The sequence below is a fragment of the Equus caballus genome, chromosome 17 (assembly GCF_041296265.1).
Source record: "Equus caballus isolate H_3958 breed thoroughbred chromosome 17, TB-T2T, whole genome shotgun sequence".
Taxonomy (NCBI): Eukaryota; Metazoa; Chordata; class Mammalia; order Perissodactyla; family Equidae; genus Equus; species Equus caballus.
Window position 1 is genome coordinate 39,748,793 of NC_091700.1, and position 19,183 is coordinate 39,767,975.

At 40.6% G+C, this 19,183-nt stretch overlaps 1 protein-coding gene across 8 annotated transcripts in view; it reads left to right on the forward strand.

The window, feature by feature from the left end:
• The window catches only part of ATP7B (ATPase copper transporting beta), a 111,388-nt gene that overhangs the window by 32,144 nt on the left and 60,061 nt on the right, over positions 1-19,183 (forward strand). The window contains exon 1 of one of the 8 annotated variants that reach the window (XM_023621540.2): positions 10,336-10,585. The exons of 6 other annotated variants lie outside the window; for them this stretch is intronic. The gene's annotated coding sequence lies outside the window, so the exon portion shown is untranslated. Of the gene's footprint in view, positions 1-10,335; positions 10,586-19,183 lie in introns of those variants that run through there. One more of the 8 variants, XM_070239672.1, reaches the window with a different exon arrangement.

Below are 19,183 nucleotides of genomic sequence, written 5' to 3' on the forward strand. Positions count from 1 at the left end.
TGACAATGTTGCTGCAAAACGAAGCTGCTCTTCTTAAGCAAATGAGTTAACTCAAACGTCCCGTCATGTTCAAAAGTAGGGCAGTGTAACGTTTTGTAAAAATGGTGCCTTGTAGTGGCATTTCTGAGAGGGACTGGTGGTCTGTATGGGGTGTTTTTCATTTACATAAGTGGATGGAAAAAAAATACTACTAGTTACATACAAAGGAAAGTTTTCATAAGTACTTAACCCCTTTAAGAGTTATTTTGTTTCTTCTGGTGTTAATTGTTTAAGAAGTCCCAAAACTAAAGGAAATTTTATGAAAAAAGATTTTTGAAATGTGCAAGAGATTAATTAATATATGTTGAAGGAGATTTATGAATGTCCACTTTTGCAGTGCAAGGTCAACTTTTATATTTTTAGCTGAAATCTAAGACAGCCAAATAATAAATATTTTGGGGGGGAAATGCTTGAGAGCCTTTCTTTAAAATGTTTAAACAACACTGCTTTACAAAATCCAGTCTATGTCCGATATATTTGAATGTTAAGTCTTCTAATGATTTTTAATGGCCACTACTCATCTCCTCTGACCCGGGGAGCAATCTGAACTTGGCTGGGGGATTCCCTCAGAATGGAGGGCCTGGGTAGAGGCCGTGGCAGCCGTGGTCTCGCGGATCTGGTACGGGTCTGTATACTCTGCTGTTGGCAGGCTGTGGGATCTGGCAGGTGAGTCTTGGATTCCTCAAGCTTCAGATTCTTCACGCTTCAGATTCTTCATTGCAAAGTGAAATGAAAAGTGCCGCCTCATAGGGTTGTGAAAGCACTTTGTAGAGTTATGATATAAATGCAAAATGGTATTGTTTCTGACAAAATTATGATTTTCACTAGAATTCCCAACATGGAGATGTGTTTTGTGGTCTCTGAATGCAGCAATGAGCATTGTTATCTAATTGTGTATCTATATGATAAAATTCCCAGAAATGGAATTACTGGGTCAGAGGCGATGGTCAGTTAATACTTCGATGGGTATTGCTTAATTGGTCTCCAGAAAGGTTGTATAAATTGATTTTTCTACAAACAGTGATGAGAATTATTTTTCCCTACATGCTTGCTCTGTATCCTCAAGCTTCAAAATTTTCACCAGCATATTGGGTGAAAAGTGATATCTTGATACATTTATATTTATTATTATTTTTCCTTCACATTCTTCACCCCCCCATTTTATTAAGATATAATTGACATGTAGCACTGTATACGTTTAAAGTGTACAGCATAATGATTTGATTTACATATATCGTGAAATGATTACCACAATAAGTTTAGTGAATAGCCATCGTCTCATACAGATACAAAAAAGCAAAAAGGCTTTTTTTCTTTGTAACGATAACTCTTAGGATTTACTCTCTTAGTAACTTTTGTGTATACAACAGTATTAACTATAGCCATCGTGTTGTACCTTACATCCCTAGTCCTTGTTTAGCTTATAACTGGAAGTTTGTACCTTTTGACCACCGTCCTCCAATTCCTCCTACCCCACCCCCTGCCTCTGATAACCACAAATTTGATTTCTTTTTCTGCGAGTTTGGTTTTTTCTTTTTCCTTTTTGTTTTAGATTCTGTATATAAGTGAGATTGCAGAGTATTTGTCTTTCCCTGACTTATTTCACTTAACATAACGCTGTTGACCTGAAAATAAAGCCAAAATGAGAGGCAGAGAGGCGTGTTTATTTTGGGATGAAAGAATTGAAATTTGTTGTGTACAGATTTGGGTAGCAATCCACATAGTGTCCTGCTAGGGAGGCAGAGGCAGGGGCTTTTAAAGGCAGAAGAGGGGAGTTTGCATTACAAAGAATGTTAATTGGGGTTGGTGACCGAAAGCTAATCTTGGCTAAATTTAATTGATTGCTAAGACTGGCTAAAGGAAGGTAAAAGTCCATCATGGTGATGAGTTGCAAGTTTCTCACAGTGTTCTCAGAGTATTTGTGTCTTGTCTCAGTTCGGAAGTTCATGTTCTGCTCCATGAGGACATGCATAAGACCCATTTCCTTAATGGCCAGCCAGCTCCATTTTAAAACCCTTAGACGTTAGTGGCTCAGTTTTGTTTCACATTTCACGTTTTCGCCTTTTGATCAAGATCTTTCTGAAAGCATTGCTGATGAACCGTAGATTTGTTTAGTCCTATGTTGCTAGAATGGGCCTGTCCCAGAAAGTCATGTCTCACATTGGGGGGAATTTTTTTCCCCCTTTTTCCCCATGGTGATTCCAAGGAGTCAGTGTCATGAGGGTTAGGCCACATTTGATCGGCAAGGAGGCAGTCAGGAAATGACTGTTAGGCAGTTTCCTGGGCTGGGAATTTTCATCCTGAAAGTTCAGGTGAATAAGCCGTATCTGTCATTTCGGTACTTTGAGTGACCATAATCTTGGTGTCTGTAGAAGTTCTGGAGCAGATCTGAGTAAGTAGTAGCATAAGAAGTTTAAATACAAGTACACATAGCAAAATTCCAATCATAATCATCAACAGTATTTGAGGTCCCTATCTTCTATCCAAGCACCTACCTATACCTGAAGGAAGCCCACTGAAAACATCAATAGGGAACCGGAGGGTGTCCTTAAAACATGTTGGACCAGAGAGGTCCTTGTGCTATTTTTCTAATTTTTCTGAGTTCTAACTTATCACTAGAGAGTTGACCCAGATACATATAGCAGGAAGTGTTGGCTACACACAGATGCCACCCAGTTCTGCAAGGAGACAGTCGAGTGCTAGTCGATTATCTAGTACAATCCTCGCTAGGGGATCCAGGGGTCGTTGTTGAACCAAGGCTCCAATGGTAGAATTTGCTAGTTTAGCTATGGTTAGGGATAAATTTTTTATCAACAGATCATTATGGACTACACCAATCCAAGGGACAGATCCTTTGGCAGTGGTAATCAGTGCAGAGTAGATGGAGTGCAAAAAGGGGATTGCCAGGTCTCATCTAGACCTAGGAGATTGCAGTTGGGCTTTTTTCTTTTACAAGAACTTGAAAAGGAATACGATGGTATCCTAAAAGGCATTGCCCTGCCACACGCCAGCTGTCTAGACATTCGCAAGCCCGTGGTTCCCCGTCGTAATCACATGCAGAGGTGTACCCAGAAGGGGCACAGGAGAGCAGTTTTTTATATATTTATTGGCAGGTACGAGTTTAGGAATATGTTCTAGCTGAGGATCAGTGTGGCCATTACAGCTCATTAAGGGCCTAGCTAACAACTATCTGGGCCTGTTTTGACAAAAGGCTTGACATAGACGAGTGAGATTACATTTCTTACAGATTTTGGTCAGCTGTTTACCTGATCCTGGAGATGAAGGAAAAAGCATGAGGGTCTGGGTGGTTGGACAGTGGAGGAACGGGGCTTTTGGGAGATGTTTTGTGGAGGCGTCAACCAGAAACAAGGTGGAGATACTCGATCAAATAGTTTTACTCTGTAGGCAGTTTTAAGGGCTGGGCGCTTAAAATCCATCGTAGCATTGGGGACCCAGGAGAAATCGCTGACAAGTGTAACTGGGGGTCCTTTCTTCCGGGTGACTGTGGCCTTTGGAGACATATCCAGCACTTGGAGAGATTTCCCCCAATTGCTATAGTTTGGGAATAGTTCACTAGAATATTATCTTCCCATTTGCCAACAGAAATACCCTCAGAGAAGGTAAAAACTTCAGCTAAGATTAAAGAGATTCTGACAAAGCGCTGATTCTTCACCATCTTGGACCTCATAAGGAAGTTGCTAAGTGATATTCTGAAACCACCAGCTAAATGAGTGAGTCTTTCTTAGCAACAATGTTGAATTATTATCATCAGGCTCAATACGTTTATCAGTGTGATAGAGTATGTTTATTATAAAGAGGATCAGTAATAATGTTAGAGTGGTGTGTATGTATATACTGGCCTGGTCCTGAGTCTTGGGAAAGCTGTCAACGTCAGATGCTGTGTGCTTCATGTCCTAATTAACTATATTCTTAATTCTCCTGTTGGTTCAGAAATCCTGTTGCGTTTTGGAGCCTTGTTTAAATGAGAAACATGAATCCAAGAATCAGGACCTTTAAGTTTTGCAGCACAAGAATTAGTTGAGAGTAGGTGATATGGTCCTTTTCCATCTAGGTTGTAAAGAATCCTTTTGAAGATGTAGTTTCCAGTAGACAAAATCACCTGCCTGTAGGTTGCGAAGTTTGTTGTCTTCGTTTCCTGGGAACTCACTGTGGGAAGGTTGCTCTGCCAAGGCTTGGTTTTTATCTAAGGCTCTGATTATTCCTTTGCAGTTTTAAAGCCTGTCTCCTTTAATTAATTGAATATCAAGAGCAGAGAGTGCCAAGTGCATAGGTCAGCCATAATTATTTCAAATGGTGACGGCTTGTGTTTCCCAAAGAGGGTAGCTCTCAGCTTCAAAAGGGACAGCGGAAGTGCTTTAGTCCAAGCCACGTTCAAGATTTCCATAAATTTTGCCAGTTGAGTCTTAATAATGCCATTTGTTCTTTCAACCAGTCCAGAGGACTGAGGGTGATAAACACAATGATAATGCTGTAAAACAGGCCACACTTCACATACCTGTTTTATAACATGGCCAGTAAAATGCATTCCTTGGTCACTATGTAGTTTTGAGGGTACACCCCAGGTGGGTATAATCTTTTGTAATAACGTTTTTGCAACTGCCCAAGCGGTAGCCCGTCGACAAGGGAATGCTTCAACCCAGTGAGAAACATGCAAACCATAGTAAGAACAAATTTATGGCCTTGGTAAGGAGGTGGCTGGATAAAATCCATTTGCCGTACCTCGAAAGGCCCATTAGACACGTCAGAATGTCTGGGAGCTGTCTGGATCGTCTTCCCTTGGTTGTATTTGGAACATACAGTGCAAGTTAATTGTGCCTCCTTGGCAGCTTTAGAAATGTTTTCCCACCAGTATTGTTTCATGAAACTTGTAAGTTTATTTCCTGCCCAGTGGGTCATCTGATGGGTCATTTCCATCGAGGTCTTTTCGTGGACTCTGGCAAGACAGATTTTTTGTTTGGGCCATACCATAAGTTGGTTAATGGGCTTAGAATACAACCATTACCTGTCTATTTAATAAAGCCTTTCTTTAGGCAATACCTTGGATTGAGCATCTTTGGTCATTTTTGTTAGATCCTCTTTTGGAATATAGTCAAAATTGGCTGTCTTTGCATCAGACTTGGTGGCTCTTGAGTATAGGGCAGCTGTCCTTGTGGCCTAATCAGCCAAATTATTTCCTTTAACTTCATCTGAAATTGACTTTGAATGCCCAGGCACCTTAATGATAGCTAGTGCCCGTGGAAGTTGGATCAATTCTAGTAATTCATTAACAAATGACCCATTTTTAATTTGGCATCCTCCAGAGGTTAGAAATCCTCTCATACTGAAAACATGAATGTGACCCCAAAGTCAGAACGATTGTCTGTATAAATGTTTGCAGTTTTTCCTTTTGCTAAAGTACAAGCTCTAGTCAAGGGATGTGGTTCAGCTTGCTGAGCTGAAGTGACTGTCAGCAGCGGACTTGCTTCGATCACTTCGAAAGGAGTTGTAATAGCATATCCAGTGCAATATTTTCCTTTATCATTTATTTTTATTTTTATTTTTATTTTTTTGAGGAAGAATAGCCCTGAGCTAACTTGCCAATCTTCCTCTTTTTGCTGAGGAAGACTGGCCCTGAGCTAACATCCGTGCCCATCTTCCTCTACTTTATATGCGGGACGCCTACCACAGCATGGCTTTTTTTAATTTATTTATTGAGTTAATGATAGGTTACAATCTTGTGAAATTTCAGTTGTACATTAATGTTTGTCAGTCGTGTTGTAGGTGCACCCCTTCACCCTTTGTGCTCACCCACCACCCCACCTTTCCTCTGGTATCCACTAAACTGTTCTCTTTGTCTGCATTTTTAAATTCCTCGTATGAGTGGAGTCATACAGAGATTGTCCTTCTCTAACTGGCTTATTTCACTTAACATAATTCCCTCAAGGTCCATCCATGTTGTTGTAAATGGGACGATTTTGTTCTGTTTTACAGCTGAGTAGTACTCCATTGTAAATATATACCACATCTTCTTTATCCATTCATCTGTTGAGGGGCACTTAGGTTGCTTCCATGTCTTGGCTATTGTAAATAATGCTGCAGTGAACATTGGGGTGCATAGGGCTTTTGGAATTGCTGACTTCAAGCTCTTTGGATAGATACCCAGTAGTGGAATAGCTGGGTCGTGTGGTAGTTCTATTTTTAATTTTTTGAGGAATCTCCATACTGTTTTCCATAGTGGCTGCACCAGTTTGCATTCCCACCAGCAGCGTATGAGGGTTCCTTTTTCTCCACAACCTCTCCAACATTTGTTACTATTAGTTTTAGATATTTTTGTCATTCTAATGGGTGTAAGGTGATATTTTAGTGTAGTTTTGATTTGCATTTCCCTGATGATCAGCGATGATGAACATCTTTTCATGTGCCTATTGGCCATCTGTATATCTTCTTTGGAGAAATGTCTGTTCATGTCTCCAGCCCAGTTTTTGATCGGGTTGTTTGATTTTTTGTTGTTGAGTTGTGAGAGTTCTTTATATATTATGGATATTAAGCCTTTGTCAGATATATGACTTGCAAATATTTTTGCTCAGTTAGTGGGTTTTTTTGTTTCAATCCTGTTTTCGTTTGCCTTGAAGAAGCTCTTTAGTCTGATGAAGTTCCATTTGTTTATTCTTTCTATTGTTTCCCTTCTCTGAGAAGACATGGTGTCTGAAAAGATCCTTTTAATACTGATGTCAAAGAGTGTACTGCCTACGTTTTCTTCTAGAAGCCTTATGGTTTCAGGTCTCACCTTTAGGTCTTTGATCCATTTTGAGTTTATTTTGGTGAATGGTGAGAAACAATGATCAATTTTCATTCTTTTACATGTGGCTTTCCAGTTTTCCCAGCACCATTTGTTGAAAAGACTTTTCTTTTCTCCGTTGTATGCCCTCAGCTCCTTTGTCGAAGATAAGCTGCCCATACATGTGTACCACAGCATGACTTTTGCCAAGCGATGCAATGTCGGCACCTGGGATCCGAACCGGGGCACCCCAGGCCACCGAGAAGTGGAACGTGTGAACTTAACTGCTGCGCCTGGTTGGCCCCTTATCATTTCTTAAATGGGAACCATTAGTAACCCGTGAGAGCTTGGTGTTTGTATCAGGAGGTTCCTGTAAATAGACCCTAAGTGTCAGTAGTTGGCGAAAGTTAAATCGTCATGAGGTGTCGGGTCAGATCGCAGAGGAGTGTTGCAGGGTTAAGATTGTTACAGCGAGAGAGCGCAGTGTGGGGAGGAGTTAACAACAGCATCTCATAGGAGGTGAGTTGCTTTGCAGAAAGATGTTGAGTGTCATGAGAATTGAGTAAGGCTGCCAGAGCATGAGGAACACAGATACTGAGGGGTGAGCCCATAATAATTTTTTCTGTTGATTTTGTAAGGGCTGCTGTATCGCATATTGCTCTCATTCAAGGGGGGAGACTGTTGGCTACTGGATCCAGTCGTTGACTATAGTAAGCAAGTGGTCTATGTAGTCCTCCATGTTTCTGAGTGAGGACACCCAAGTCATCTCCTTCCTTCTCACGTTTGAAAAGGAAAAAAACGGAGTTGATAATTTGGATGTCCTAGTGCAGATGGGCTGAGAAGTCCTTCCTTTAGTTGGCAAAAGGCCTTATGAGCAGTTTCATTCCCTTGTATAGGGTTGGGCTCATTGGACTTTAATCAGGCAAAAAATTGAGCTTTAGGGAAAAGTTTGGTATCCTATTTCTACAATATCGTCCAAGGCCTAGAAATCCTCTCAGTTGTCTCTTAGTCTGGTTGGAGAAAACTCAAAATGCTCTGAAGCCTGTCAGGGTCTAGGAGCAATCCCTGATTTGAGATTAATTGTCCGCATATTTAGGTTGGGTTTGAAGACGTCCGAGTTTTCCCTTACGCGCCTTGTGCCCTTTAGCTGTTGGTGGTTTAAGGAGGTGGAGGCTCTTGTGCACACATGCTTCTTTAGAAGGGGAGCAAGGGAGATTGTGCACGTACCGCAGGCGAGTTGACCCCTTGGGACATCTGCCAAATCTGCCTTCAAAATCTGTAAAAAATAGGTAGGACTTTCTGTGCAACCCTGCGACATAGCTTCCAGGTAAATTCTTGCTCATCCCGAGTGAAGGCAAAGAGAAGTTGGCTTCCAGGATCTTCAGGTATGCCATGGAGGGCACTCTGCACGTCAGTCACAGCGAAGAGCCTGCTTCCTGTGGGAATGGAGGTTAGGAGAGTGTGCGGATTGCAAAAAACAGGCTGTTGAGGAATGACAATATTATTAATAGCCCTGACATCTTGTATGAGCCTCCATCCTTGTCCATGAGGTTTCTTTACAGGGAGGATGGGCATGTTACAAGGGCTGGTACAGGGAACGGTGAGGCCCTGAACTCTGTTCCTCTATGATTAGTTTAATTCCTGCAAGGGCTTCAGGATTTAAAGGGTATCATCTAATGTTTGGGAGAGGTTTATTAGGATCAATCTGAATTTTTACCAGGGGGGGCGCAGTGAATCTTCCCAGTATCTGTTCTGGATTTTGCCCAAAGGTTTTTAGGAGCTTCCTCAAAAGGGCTGGGTTCTCGGAGTTGTTATTCTCTGTTTCAAGAATTGTTAACCCCTTTTGAGAAAAAGAGATGGCAGCATGATATTTTTCTAAAAAGTCTCGTCCCACAGGAGCAGAATTGACCAGTAGGAAGGAAGGGCTGTCCTGGAGGGGGTCCAACTGGAAAGGGGTTTATAAGTTGTAAGGGGTTTATTAGCTACTCCCACCACTGGAATTTTCTTGGTGCTCGAAGGAAGGGATGGTTTGAGGCTGGCGGGGTTGAGCGTGGAAAGTGTGGCTCCAGTATCAGTTAAGACAAGAATGACCTCATTCTGATCATAAAGGAACTTTTACTCAGGTGATTAAGGGGGAGGACTGGAAAAACCTCCTTTGTCCTGGAGCAGCTTTAGTCCATAGGAGGAGCTGAAGGCTTAACATTGGAAGATTATTTAGAGTGTTTTAGTTTAAGACAATCGTTTTTCCAGTGGCCAGATTTCTTGCAAAAATGGCAAACATTTTTGGAGTTTAAAGACTTCAGTTTGTTGAGGCCTCTGGGGTGAGGCTGATAGTTGTTGAAGCTGTAAATTTGCAATTTTAGTGGCCTTTCCTTTATGGGATTTTTGGATAGTCTGGGCTAATTGGTTTGCCAAATTAACCAAATCAGGAGTTGCCATGGTTTCCCAATTAAGTTGTGCTCACTTCACCAGAAGTGCAAGATCTTCCTCTAAGCCATTTAGGAACATGGAATTAAAGGCCACCTTGCTGGACTCTGTCTAAAGGGAGTCCAGACTGTTCCTTAAAAATAATTTTGAGCCTGTTGTAATAGTCATGCGCAGGTTCATCAGACCTTGTGTGCATGCCTCAATTTTATTCCAGTCAACAGGTTTTGGGAAGGCCTTATATAACGTTTTTGCTCTTTCTTGGGCTTTAGAGCTGTCAGCTGGCAGGGTCTGTGGAAAGTCCTCTAAAAGATGATTGTAGCCAGCTTTAGCCCTCCAGTGTTGGGCCTGAGCTTCTCCCACAAGTGTGTGAATTGGTTGATAAAGATCAGAAAACCCAGGCTCATGGAATTTCACAATGTTAAATTCTTCTGCCAAACTGTGAGGGTCTTCAGTAACTTTGGGAAGTTCCTTGGCTGTAGCCCTCAATTCTGGTTCAGTCCAAGGTGCCTAAGTTATATTTAAGTGGGTACCCTTGTTGTTGAGTCTTAAAGGGATTTGAATGGGTTAAGTAGGAGAAGTTGGGGCTGGAGGACTGAGGGAAGCTTAGGTGTCTTGGGAATGACAAGGGGGTTCAGCCAGGGAAGGGAAAGGGAAGAGGGAGAGGAGGAGCGCAGGACAGGTTTGAGAAGCAGGAGGGGACAAGGAGCAGGAGTGGGTGACAGGGAAGTGTTCTGAGTCTTTTGAAATTGAGAACTCTTTTTAGTGAGTTTAGAATTTGTGTCTTGGAGGGAAGCAATTTTGGAGTCCTGGACTAGTTTAGAAGCTTCTGAATACCAAATAAAGTAAGCGTTTCATTCAACTTGTTCCACGGTTTTCAAGTTTATTACACAGAAAAATAAGTTTAGGGGCTTAAGAAGAGCCCCACTGTGGCCATTGTAGTTTTAAATCATCTTTGGTGTTATCAGTCCACTGAGACAGAAATTTCCAAGAGAAAGGCCCATAGTTCTTAAATGGAAAACAGCTGGAGTTCCTGAGGAAGGAACTTCTCAGAAAACTTTAGACAATGAAACTCCAGTGGTAAAGAAAAGCATGTGAACAAGAATAGGGAAATTCGATAGGAAACTCCCTCAATTTAGAGTGCTCGCTGTCCTCACTGCCCAGGGAGAACCCCCGCCAGGCAGCCCCTCCTGTGGCAGTGATGGTGGGCTGGAAAAGCAGGCTCTTTTGCAGTCACTCCTGGGCAGTCAGCCCTGATCCCCCAAAAAGGCACTAGGACCAAGTGGAGGGAGATCAGAAGCTGAGAGGACTCAGGATGGGAAGAGTCAGCCATCTGTGGAAACGGTGAGCACAAGGGGCTCGTGTAGGTACCATACCCGGTTCCTGGGGGACACTGGTCCACGAAGGTGAGATCGCTTCAGATCCCACTTCTGACAGCATGTACGTTAACCTGAATATAAAGAACCAAAATGAGAGACAGGGAGGTGTTCATTTGGGATCAAATAATTACAATTCAGGGGACACAGATTTAGTAGCAACCCAAATAGTGTCCCTCCAGGGACTAAAAGGCAGGGGCTTTTAAAAGCAAAAGAAGGAAGTTTGCATTACAAACAGTTTAATTGGGGTTGGCAGCAGAAACCTAATCTTGGCTAAACATAATTGATTGCTCAGACTATGGCTAAGGGGAGGTAAAAGGCACTCAAGATGAGGAGTTGCAGGTACTCTAAGCGTTCTGGGAGGATTTGTGTCTTGACTTAATTCCGAAGTTCATGTTTTACCTGATGAGGACATGCATAAAATCCTTTACCTTAGTGGCCTCCCAGCTCCATTTTAAAGCCCTTAGAGGTAAGTGACTCCATTTTGTTTCACATTTCACAATGCCCTCAAGGTCCATCCATGTTGTTGCAAACGGCAGGATTTCTTTCCTTTTTATGGCTGAATAATATTCTATTGTGTATATATACCTAATTTTGTTTATCCATTCGTCCATTGATGGACACTTAGGTTGCTTCCATGTCTTGGCTTTTGTAAATAATGCTGATATGAACACAGAGGTGCAGATCTCTCTTTGACAGTTTCCTTCAGATAAATACCCAAAAGTGGAATTGTTGGCTCATATGGTAGTTTTATTTTTAATTTTTTGAGGAGCCTCCATACTGTTTTCCATAGTGACTGTACTAATTTGCATTCCCACCAACAGTGCACAAGGGTTCCCTTTTCTCCACATCATCTCTAGCATTTGTTATCTCTTGTCCTTTTGATGATAGCCATTCTAACAGGTGTGAGGTGATATCTCATTGTGGTTTTGATTTGCATTTCTTTGATGACTAGTGTGATGTTGAGCTCCTTTTCATGTACCTGTTGGCCATTTGTACCTCTTCTTTGGAAAAATGTCTCTTTTGTTCCTCTTCCTGTTTTTCTTTCTTTCTTTTTTTTTAAGATTTTATTTTTTTTCCCCTTTTTCTCCTTAAAGCCCCCTGGTGCATAGTTGTATATTTTCTTTTAGCTGTGGGTCCTTCTAGTTGTGGCATGTGGGATGCTGCCTCAGCATGGCCTGATAAGTGGTGCCATGTCCTGGCCCAGAATGTGAACCGGTGAAACCCTGCTGCAGCGGAGCATGAGAACTTAATCTCTCAGCCACGGGGCGGGCCCCACCTCTTCCTGTTTTTCAATTGGATTATTTGTGGTTTTTTTCGCTTTTGAGTTGTATGAATTCTGTGTATATTTTGGATAATAACCCCTTGTCAGATATATGGTTTGCAAATATTTTTTCCCGTTCCATAGGTTGTCTTTTCATTTTGTTGGTTGTTTCTTTTGCTGTGCAGAAGCTTTATGGTTTGGTGTAGTCCCACTTGTTTATTTTTGATTTTGTTCCTTGCGCTTTAGGTGTCATATCCAAAAAAATCATTGCTAAGACTCATGTCAAGGAGTTTTTCCTCTGCTTACTTCTAGCAGTTTTATTGGTTTTTGGTCTTACATTTAAGTCTTTAATCCATTTCAAGTTAATTTTTGTGAGTGGTGTAAGTAAGATTGGGATCTAGTTTCATTCTTTTGCAGGTGAATATCCAATTTCCCCAGCACCATTTATGAAAGAGACTGTCTTTTCTCCATTGAGTATTCTTGGCTTCCTCATCAAATATTAGTTGACCATATATTATCACTGTTTTTTAAAAAGATTTACCAGCCACTTGCTTTTCTTTTTCTGAGGATTTTTTAAAATAACAAGTTCCTATCATGCATTTATAGAGTAGCATAAGTTATAAACATTAGGTTTATACCTAAGTCTTTCAAAGGAATATGTTTGTTTTATGTATTGCTGGTCATATCTATAATTCTAGGCAGAAACCACTGCATTCATTAGCCACTATAATATACATTATTGTGTGATAAAATACTGAGTGCATTGTTTCATCAAATCTGACAACCGTTTGCAATTTATCAATAATAATAATAAGTAACAACAAAAATAATCTTAAGTTCATTGACTTCTATCATATAATATAAATATTTGAATTAACTTCATGTTGTTGGTGTGACATTTCTTCTAGCCAGTTGCAAGATTGCACATCTGTCATTACATCATGATCTTCCCATATTTCTGGGAAATGAGATAAGGGAATTATGACCTTATGGTTCTGACTTACATTATTTCATTCAAATGTAAAAAAATATTCTAAGATATTGACAATTGCTTGATAGTGACTGTCATTTAAATTTTCTTTGAGAGAGGCTTGAAATATAGTGTTATCAGAGAAGATTCAGAAGCAGAAAAAAATGCTATTGATTGGTAAAAGTCTGATGGAATAATTGTTAAAATAGACATAAATTGAAAGCGACGAAATTCTCTGAGATGGTTGATAGTAAAGCTGTATGGAAAGAGATTGCAAATGGGTTCTCTGAGACCATGTTGTGAAGTGCCTCTTGGAGAGGTCGTATGGTTTGTGAATTTCTAAATTTTATTTTATTGTATTTAGAAAACAACATGTATTGTACGTATGTACTGAGGTTTGTTAGTTTTATTTGTTGTTAATTTTACTCACTTTTTTCTCCCGGACAAATAATGGGTATACTGCATCCAGTTTCTCACTAAGGGTTAATATTTTTCCTCGCTGGGATCAAGAGAAGGAAACAGGCAATTTGTACAGAATTTCCCAGAAAGTGCACAGTCAGCACCAGGACTGGGGTGGCCCTGGAGGGCGCACAGCCCAGGCTCATAGCGGCCCTCAGCAGTGTTTGAAGTTTTGGTTAGTTTCTTCAGTAGATAAAATTTAAATACCACTGGAGGCTCTTCCTAGACCTTTGTTAAACAACGTTAAAGAACAGTTTGCAGGGGTTGGAGTGAGGGTTGGGGGAATAGGTACACTAGTTTTAATCATTAGTTTTCCTTCTCAGTAAATGGTGGAAAACAGTAAGTTCCCTGTCTACCTCCTGGGGCCAATCAAATGAGGCCTTGTTTGTCTTCATAGTCACTCATTTTCATACATTTGTGATGTTAGCCTTTTAAGTCCCCTTGGCTTTCAGGCCCTCCTGCAAAACTGTAGGGTGGGCATTATTATTATCATCCCACTTTACAGCTGAGAAAACTGAGGCTCTAATTTGCTCAGACAAGGCTAGAATTCATACCCAAGACTGTGAGACATACCCTCAAGAAATTCACAACAGGTAGGAAAGACAGATATTTAAACAAAGATATGTAAAAGTGTTTTTTAGAGTTTAAAGCCATGTACAAGTATGTCATCAGTTCATCATTGTGGTCATCTTTATCACAATGATTAATGTTATTGTTGCTTATATTAGTATGTTAACAAAACATTTTCTTCCTTGCCTTGAATAAACTGAAACAGCACATTTGTTTTCTGGTATAAAAGCAATAATTGTGTTTTTTTTTAATTTGAATTTTAAAAATTGGAAAATATATACAGATAGTAAAAAAATCAGAATTTCATAACTCACCCATAGCTAACCTCAATTTTATGTATCACTGCATAAACATCTACTCCTGCAAATCTGTATACATGCAGGTTTAACGTGGGGACATCTCTACTTCCTCAGTGGAGGTTTTAGGGACCAACACTCATCTGCCTGGGGTGGTTTGATTGGGATCTTTTCTTGAGTCAAGCACTGTCTTCTGACCCTCCCTCCCCTATGCATCTCTGACATTCAGAGAATTCTCAGATAAGAAAAGAGCCAGGCAGTGACTCACTCACAGTGTGTTCGGGAGGATGTACATGGTGCCCGGAAGCATTGCCACCTCTTGTAAGTATGGTTGCCTCAAGTGTATTTGTAATTAGGAATATTGAAGAAAGCAGAGCGAGTGCTGATATTCTGCTGTTGTTTTTCTGACATTCCAGAGACAACCAGAGGTGACAGATACTCTCAGGCAGCGAGGCTCAGTGGCCCTGGCCGCACCCTTGCCTCCATACTGCACTCCCTCGCCTAGGTATTAGCCTCCTTGTTTATGTGGCAAGTGGGATGTGGCTGTTTTCTTGTGTTTTCTTCCTTTTGCTTTTCTGCTTTGTAGTCTCTTCCTGTAATTAACATGGCTAAAAAGGAAAAGTAACCTTAAAAGTTGTTTTTAAAAAATAGAAAGCCTGTTGGACTTTTGCACTGGATTTAAATTCTAGCTCATGTTATTTAAATTGATTTATGGCTTTGGATAAACCTCTGAGTCTGTTTCAGCAGTAAAATGGTGATAAGAATACCTACTTATAGAATTATCTTGGACACTAAGATCATACTGAGAGTCATTAACTATTTGTTATTATTCAGTCTGTGTACATAGGAAAAAAACCAAGACTTTTCTGTATTTTGAATTCCATGAAAGTTCAGGTGTATAGCATTGTAATGGGTGGGGCTTATATACTAGAAAAGTCACATACGTGTATGACATTTTGCCTTGTAAGTTGTTGAGGGTGTTGTTCGCCCTTCAAAGTGAAAGAAGTTTTCAAGGATAAGTGGGTGAGTGGTATCCTATTTGAGGATGATGGAGATCTCTTATGAACTAAGAGATCCCATAAGTGGCCAGTGGTCCTTTTCTTGTGTACATGGTAGTATTGCTCTTTGATGTGTGATCACAGCCACTTTCTACAAGACATGTTGTTTCTGGGCCTTTCAATTTCAGTCTCGTTTTGAAACCTTTCATCATCAAAATGTGCCCCCCCCCTTTCAATTTCCAGTGCCAGACTGGCCTGTCTGAGTAACTTATTTTCCCTTCCTGGCTCCATCTTGGTGAATCAACAGCTTATATTGGCATTAAACTGGTCTTTTCTTTTAAAAGCCTTGGCAGTCTCAGCAGATTCCATGTGACATGGGTGCCTAGAGAGGTAGCAAAGAATTAAAATTCATTTTTGGATTCCCCTCTGTGGAATTCCCCCTCTTCTTGTATTTCCACTCCCTTCTAATCCTGATGCCTACCATATAAATAGTTTACTAAAAATTCAAAAGCCAGCAAAAGTTCTTCCCCAACCTGGTGTTGGGCCTGCCTGCAGAAGAAGTCCCAGATGTTTGTTCTCGAAGTGTATATAATTAAATGGGAATTAGACAAAACTGGGGCTTCCACAAGATTTTCCCTGGACACCCAGTTTGTGCTCTGGGCCGATTCTCCAGTGTCTGTGATTGCTTAATGAGCCCTTAAACCCAAACATGTTTTTCTTTTTTTTTTTAACTCATTAGAAGGATTTTCCCCCCCAAAGATTGTCTCAATGGAAGAACAGAATTAAAACCACACACAGGCATCCTTGGGAGAGGAGGCGGAGCAAAATGGCAGGGTGAGCTGACCTGGGACTCTCTCCCCTCCAAAATAAAACCAAAGAAATGGAAAAACTGAATTTCAACCAATGACCCCTAATGCCGAGACCGTCAGAGACCTACAGAGTAAGAAGACAGAGAACGGAGAGGCTGGAGCCGCCCTTCGAGGAGTTGGAACGGGGTAGGAGAGAACTTTGATCCCTCCCCAAGAGACTGGGATCGCTGCCACGGGTGCAGGAAGGAGTGGGGGAGGGGCCGTGCGACCAGGGGATTGTCCAGGATTCCCACTGCCAGTGCAGTGGAAACCTGCTGATGGGGGAAAGCTTCCGTGTGTGGGGACCCCATCAGGCCAGTGCCCCGGGAGACCAGAGAACAGAGCTGATCCGAAGCCAGATCTGCGCATGAGAAACTCCCCCCAACCCTGCCCCAGGCAAACCACAATGGGTGCCGCCATCTTGCCTGAAGGCAGAGGGCTCAGCACATGTGGCTCTCGACCCCCATCTAGTGGTGACAGACTGTAACTGCAACCGAATACAACCATCATGCGCAAAAACCACTCCTCTACCATCCAGCAATTTATGAAAGCTCCAGACCAGAAGGAAAACAATAAAAACACAGAATTAAGTCCTGAGGACTTGGAAATAGGTAAACTAAGTGAAAATGAGTTCAGAGTAGCTATCATCAAAAAACTCAATGAGGTAGAGAGAAAGATAGAGAAACAAGCCAACGAGTTCTGGAGTTACTTCACAAAAGAGATTGAAATTATAAAGAAGAATCAAACAGAATTAATAGAGATGAAAAACCACAATGGACCAGATAAAACAGAATACGGATTCCCTGAATGCCTGTGTGGACATCATAGAAGAGCAAATTAGCATAATCGAAGATAGACAGGCTGAATGGCTCCAGACAGGAAGAAAGAGAACTAAGAATTAAAAAGAATGAGGAAAATCTCCGAGAGATAGCGGATTCAATGAGGAGAAAGAATTTAAGGATCATAGGAATTCCCAAGAATGTGGAAAAGGAAAATGGAGCAGAAAGTGTGCTTAATGAAATTATAGAAGAGAACTTCCCAAATCTAGGGATTGAGGGAGAAATGTGTGTAGGGGAAGATTTGTCAATGTAAAAAGACCTACTGCAAGGCATATAGTGGTAAAAATGGCAAAAATGAAAGACAAAGAAAGAATACTCAGGGCAGCAAGAGAGAAGAAAATAACCTACAAAGGAACTCCTATCAGACTTTCAGCGGATTTCTCTACAGAAACCTTACAAGCTAGGAGAGAATGGAGTGACATATTCGAAACTTTAAAAGATAAAAATCTTCAGCCAAGAGTACTCTATCCAGCAAGAATATCCTTCAGATATGAGGGAGAAATTAAATCTTTTCCAGACAAACAAAAGTTAAGAGAATTTGTAACCAAAAGTCCTCCACTACAAGAAATCCTCAAGAAGGCTCTCATACCTGAAAAAAGAAAAAAAGGAGAAAGGGGTCACAAACTACAGAGTAGGGAGACAGATAAATAGAACCAGAATAGGATACCAAATATTCAACTATAGCATTAGGGTAACGGTAAGGAAACTACCAAAGCAAAGACGATCTTATCACTCTAACTACAAACTCATAACACAAGTTGGAATAAGAAATGAAAATAATAATTTAGGAAGGGAAGAGCAAAGGGAGTAAATCAGTCTAGGCCAAGTAAGTAAGAGACCACCAGAGAATAGACGATATTATACACAAGATTCTAAACACAAACTTCAGAGTAGCCACTAAACTAAAAAACAGAACAGAGCCACAAAACATAAATAAGGAAAAAATCTAAGAAACCCAGCTTAAGAAATTGCAGTAGTCAATGGGTAGGCTACAGCACACAGGATGAGAAACAAAGGTAATGCAGGAAACCCAGATAATGAGCGACAGATTGACAGCTTTAAGTCCACATGCATCAGTAATCACCCTCAATGTAAACAGATTGAACTCTCCAATCAAAAGACACAGAGTGGCAAAATGGATTAAAGAACAAGATCCAACAATTTGTTGCCTCCAGGAAACACACCTCAGCCCCAAGGACAAACACAGGCTTAGAGTGAAGGGGTGGAGGACAATACTTCAAGCTAATAGCAAGCAAAAGAAAGCAGGTGTTGCAGTTGTTATATCAGACAAAACGGATTTCAAAATAAGGCAGGTAAAGAGAGACACAGAGGGACAATATATAATGATGAAAGGGACACTTCATCAAAAAGAAATAACGCTTATAAATATCTATGCACCCAACATAGGAGCACCAAAGTTCATAAAGCAACTATTAACAGACCTAAAGGAAGATGTTAAAAACAACACAATAATAGTAGGGGACCTCAACACCCTACTCACATCAATGGACAGATCATCCAGACAGAAAATCAACAAGGAAATAGTGGAGCTAAGTGAAAAACTAAAACAATTGGACTTAATAGACATATATAGATCGCTTCATCCTAAAACAGCAGAATACACATTCTTCTCAAGTGCACATGGAACATTCTCAAGGATAGACCATATGTTGGGAAACAAGGCAAGCCTCTACAAATTTAAAAAAATTGAAATAATAACAAGCATCTTCTCCGATCATAATGCTATAAGGCTAGAAATTAATTACAAGAAAAAAGCTGAGAAAGGCACAAGGTTATGGAGACTAAACAATATGCTACTGAAGAAGCAATGGATCATTGAAGAAATTAAACAAGAATCAAAAAATACCTGGAAACAAATGAAAATGATAACATGCCATACCAACTCATATGGGATACAGCAAAAGCTGTATTAAGAGGAAAATTCATCGCAATACAGGCACATCTTAACAAATAAGAAAAATCCCAAATAAGCAATCTTAAACTACACCTAATTGAACTAGAGAAAGAAGAACAAATACAGCCCAAAGTCAACAGAAGGAGAGAAATAATAAAAATCAGAGCAGAAATAAATACTATTGAAACGAAAAAGGCGGTAGAAAGGATCAATGAAACAAAGAGCTGGTTCTTTGAGAAGATAAATAAAATTGACAAACCCCTAGCCAGACTTACAAAGAAAAAAAGGGAGAAAGCTGAAATAAACAAAATCAGAAATGAAAGAGGAGAAATAACAACAGACTCTGCAGAAATACAACGGATTATACGAGAATACTACGAAAAACTATATGCCAACAAAATGGATAA